The sequence below is a fragment of the Propithecus coquereli genome, unplaced genomic scaffold (assembly GCF_000956105.1).
Source record: "Propithecus coquereli isolate 6110/MARCELLA unplaced genomic scaffold, Pcoq_1.0 Scaffold3, whole genome shotgun sequence".
Taxonomy (NCBI): domain Eukaryota; kingdom Metazoa; phylum Chordata; class Mammalia; order Primates; family Indriidae; genus Propithecus; species Propithecus coquereli.
This window is the reverse complement of record NW_012148618.1, coordinates 9,882,601-9,888,059: the sequence shown is the minus strand read 5'-3', so window position 1 is coordinate 9,888,059 and position 5,459 is coordinate 9,882,601.

Below are 5,459 nucleotides of genomic sequence, written 5' to 3'. Positions count from 1 at the left end.
TCTTAATGTATAGTGGTTGGGATGAGAGAAAAGAATTGTTTTCTTATCTATACTTTTTATTTTTACTCAAATGAACAAGTATATCTTGTGTGATAAAAATGGAAAGCTATTATTTTCAAAAAGAGGACTCTTGGTGAATCAATGCATGAAGGTCCTGGAAGGGAAATGGACTGGAATCAGACATCTGCAGCTTAGGGAAAAGGGGCAAAGAGTCAAAGAGGAGACTGCGGCATGGAGTCTGGGATGTCTCTCCCATCCATTGATTTATCCAGGCCCACGAAGTCCAGAAACTCTTGAGCGATGATTTAAATGGCACTCAGGAACATGGGACTTTTCCAAAGATAAACTGAAAGAATGAATTTAGAAGTGAGCAAGCACAGGAAGAATTAAAAAGAAAAAGAAAAAAACGGAGAAAGAAATGCATTAGGCAAAAATCAAGATATTACATGAAGGTGAAAGTGAGTCCCCAGACACTTTACAACAATAAAAAGCAGCTCTTCTTCCGCAAATCTATGTGAAGGAGGCCAGCAGAGCAAAGGTCACCTGACTGGCCTAGCTGTTCATAGGACCTTCTTTTAGCAGGCTCTGTAGGGCTCCCCCAGGATATTCCACCCAGGCCCTGCCAAGAAATAGCCCTTTCTGCAGACTTTTCCTAACCTTTCTTTTCCACCAAATTATACCTGTCCTATTCTAAAGACAACTTTCATGGACACTTCATTAATTCAATGTCATGTAGAAAAAGGAAGGGGCACACTCTAGAACCAGTGGTGCCCAATAGAGATACAATGCAAGCCACATTCATAATTTTTAATAGTCTGATGGTCACATTAAAAAATAAATAAAAAGAAATGAAACTAATTTTAACAATATATTGTATTTAACTCAATATAGCCAAAATATCAATTTATCATGTAGAAAATATTTAAAATACATGAATGATATATTTTACATTATTTTATGCTAAGTTCAGAAATTGATGTGTATTTTGCACTTAAAGTACCTATTAGTTCCTATGAGGCACATTTCAAATGCTCAATAGTCACATCTGGCTAGTAGCTACTATACTAAACAGTACAGTTCCAGATTTAAAAAAATTAAAGAGACCTAAAGACCAAGTGATTGAGTGATTCTAGTGTGGATCCTAGTTCTAAGGAAAAGAGCTACAAAAAGCATTCTTAGGGCAATTGAGAACCTTTTTAAGAGTTGGACTGGATGACTGGAAAAATATGACTATGAACCGGTTATGAGACATTATGGTGACCGCGTGGTGCAATGGTGGCACGTCTGACTCCAGATGTTATTATGGAGTTATCGTTAGTTATAGGTGAGATATTACAGGTATGTGGGAGATATTCCTTACACTTAGGAGATTTAGGCTGAAGTCATAATATCTGCAAATTATTCTTGAAATGAATATTCTTAAAGAAAGCAAATATGGCAAATTGTTAATTATTAAATCCAAGTGGAGGGTAGATGAATATTCTAGGTACATTCTTTCAACTTCTCTCTCTGTCTGAAATTCATAATAAAAAGCTGGGGAAACACACACACACACACACACACACACACACACACACACACACATACCTGCTCTAAACTCCATTTCAAATAGGAACAATTTATCTTTTGTAGGCTGTTAATCTGCCAAACTAATTGTACTAAAATATTTTTTAGGGTACAATATCTTATGGATGAAGCAGTATGGTTAGTAGGAAGAAGAGTAAATTTGAAAAAAAAAAAAAGACCAAGGTTTCAGTTCTAGGTTTACCATCTAATAATCATTTAACTTGAATAGCCCTATTTTGGGGGGTTTTGATTTTCAATTCTCTTCTTTATATGTATATATACACACACATACACATATACATATATATACACATATACATATATACACACATTAATACATAAATATATGTATGTGTGTGTGTGTGTGTCTGTGTGTATAAAACCTTAAATTGCTGCACATAGGACTAATAGTATGGCTTTTTAGTGGGAACTTTGAATGTCTTAATCGCAAGCTATTTCTTTATGAATTCCAGGTCTTAGACTGATGAGTGAGGAAGCTATTTTTGTTTAAGGGGAACCCCAATTCTATCATTTTGAAAGCTGTCAACGCCATTCTGAATCTTGGCATCCTAGAAAAAGGAGGGTCCTCCGAGTCCTGTGTCACCAGCTACCTCACTCCTGAGGCTTTGTGGGAAAGTCTTTTGCCCTGCACAGCTATCACCATGGCCGCTCGAGGGTCAATAGGGAGATTGGGGGGCGGGGGCTGTCAGTTAATATCTGGAAATGGTCCTGAAACTATGAAATGCCAAAAAATATCTGGAAGTAGAAAAATACAAATGGTGGGAAAAGGGATCACCCTCATGGACAAAGAACATTTGGCATCCACATTTGTTCTGAAACAGTGTCCATTTATCCTCAGAGCACAGAAATATAACAGGAAGAGAAAGCAGAAATGTACTATGCACATTTATCATTTTAAACTCTGCCTCAGAGGAGCTAGCAATTTTTCAGCATCAAAGGGATGATTAAGAAAGACTCTACAAACTAGACTAAAAGCTCCAGGAGGGCAGAAATTATGTCCTGTGTTCTCATTATAAACTGATTGCATTACTAGCTGGGTGTGGTGGCTCATGCTTGTAATCCTAGCACTTTGGGAGGCCAAGGTGGGAGGATCCCTTAAGGCCAGGAGTTTGAGACCAGCCTGGACAACAGCAAGACCTCATCTCTATAAGAAATGAAAATGAGCTGGTATGGTGGTGTGGGTGTGTAGTTCCAACTACTCAGGAGGCTGAGGCAGGAGGATCACTTTAGCCCATGAGTTTGGGGTTACTGTGAAGTAAAATAATATCTTAAGGCTCACCCTGCCACCGGCTGACTGAATGGACCCCCTCATGGCCAAAGGAATATCCTAAAACCAAATTGCCTGCCAGAAGGAGGGAAGTCAGACATGCCTCATCATGCCCGCCTCCCTTCTTGAGGACATCCTTTGTAACCGATTAACAGGCCTAAGGGTACGGAAGACAAACCTGCAGGTCCTCAATTTACACAACGAATATCTGTCAGTGGCTTATCTTTGGCTTATCTCTGACAAACAGCTCCTTATGTTAAAACATTCCAAGCCTTTAGACAAAGCTTCATGTCTTTAACCAATTACAAGTCAAAGAGTCTTTAAACCCACCTATAACCTGTAAGCCCCCCACTTCAAGATGGCCCACCTTTTCAGGCCAAACCAATGCATGCCTCCCATGTATTGATTTATGACTTTACCTGTAGCCCCTGTCTCCCTGAAATGTATGAAACCAAATTGTAACCCAGCCATAGCAAGTCCACTGCTCAAGGCTTCTTGGGCGTGGCTCCGGGTCATGGTCCTCAGATTTGGCTCAGAGTAAATCTCTTTAAAATTATTTTACAGAGTTTGGCTTTTTTTTCTGTTAACATTACAGTGAGCTATGATTGCACCACTGCATTCTAGCCCTGGTAAGAGAGCAAGATTCTGTCTCAAAAAACAAAAACAAAACCAAAAACAAATGGTTGCATTGCATTGAATTGTTGTTGTTGTTGTTCACTGCCAGGGTCAGGAATAGAATACAAGTCTCTTGTTCTAAGACACAAATCTCAAAACTCATTTGTTATTATATACTCGGACATAAACACTATGCAAATGGAAAATAACCACCTGCCTCTGAAATTTTATGCTAGTGGGTTCCATTTTTTATTCTGCCAAAGATCTTAATATTTATGATGAGGTTACACCAGCCTCTTATTTCCACCTTCGTTTTATTAATATATACTGTGAAATCTCTCTTGCTCATAGGCACATAGGAACACATGCACCTAAACAAACCCAGAGACAGGAATACCACACCTGATGCCCAAAGGTCATTAGATTGCCCTCAGAAAATTGTGGTCCAGTCAGTCACCCCAAGCTTCATAAACTTATGACATCTTTTTAAACTTCTCAAGTTTGGGCCAATTGGTATGAAGAAGGCTAATGCCATGTTTTATTTTGTTTTGTTGTAAAAAAAAATGAAGATCTAGAGAATATCTTTAAGGATATGAATTTTTTATGTTGTTTTTGTTTCTCAACTTCACAGGGCATACATTAATTGAAGATTCTTTTAGAATGCTACCCATCTGTTAATACTTGGCTAAACTTATCTGTAATCAGTAGCAGCTGCATTTTAACAAGTATGTAAATGTTCAAAGGTAGTATTCTTCTTAGCAGGTTAACAATGTGCTTCTATAATCATATGCTTAGGTTTAATAAACACTTTCTTTATAAATATGTTTTAAAAATATAGTAAGCTTCCTCTCACACCTCTAGAATTACTAATCTCTAGAAGTATTGAATATGGATTGGTGACATTTTGTTGTATCACTTATCTAACTAAAGAGCATGGAACTCAGTCAAATCTGAGTGAGAAGGACCCTGACCCCTTTCCAGATCCCACCCTTTTTAGGGTTTAGGGGTGTCCTAGCTGGGGCAGCTCCAGAGAGGAAGGAGAGGGGAGAGGCAGTAGATCTTTGAGATCATCTGTCCTCTCCAGAAATTCATCATATTCCTGATCAATGTTCTTATAATTTTTTTCTCACCAAACAAGCTCTGAAATTCAGAGGATATTTGACATTTATATTCATAGCAAAAATATATGTATATTTTCAGTTTACATTTCCAAGTCCCAAATTACAAACAAAAATGATATATTCAAGGTCAACACTAAAATTCTTAGGGATTGAGCTGAGCACTTGCCTCCCTAAACCACAAGACCAGGTACAGCAGAGAGCAAGGGTTGCAAAGGATATAGAAAATTCTGATAAACCATTTTTTAATAATCACATAGTTTTCTGCCTTTTTAAAAGAACAAAATGGCACAGACGGATCATGTAACAGTCAAATTGTATTATAATCATGTAGTATCATGTAATATAATGTGGGTCAATTATGAAGGCTAATTAGACTTTTCAGATAATACTTGCTAGAAACCAGGAAACAGAAATGACTTGAAGAAAGGCAAAAACAAATCCTTTACCACCTGTGATGTAATCTTTTCAAGAAAAACTAGAAACTCTTTTGGTGGGAAGGCCAAGCTAGATTTTGAAGACGTGATGCAATTCTCAATTTGTTAGTGACTCACCCAGTGGCGCTTACCTCTCTCGTGAGTAATGAACAATGAACAGGAATGGAAAGTCCTCTGTGAACTAAGAGGAATCAACCACCTGTCTACTAAAATCTCAGGAGAAAATTAGGAGGGTATTTCTCACCCCTTGGGCCTGAAATTGTGAAACTGCCTTGTTCCAGACAGTCCCCAATTATGAAGGTTCATTCTAGCTCATTTCCAGGAGAATTTTAGGACTCTAAATCTGCTCACCCCCCAAAACCAGTTCATCTTTAGATGTCCCGGCATCCTTTGTGGTCTCAGAATGCAGGGCCTTCCTGGCCTTCTTAAGGTCAA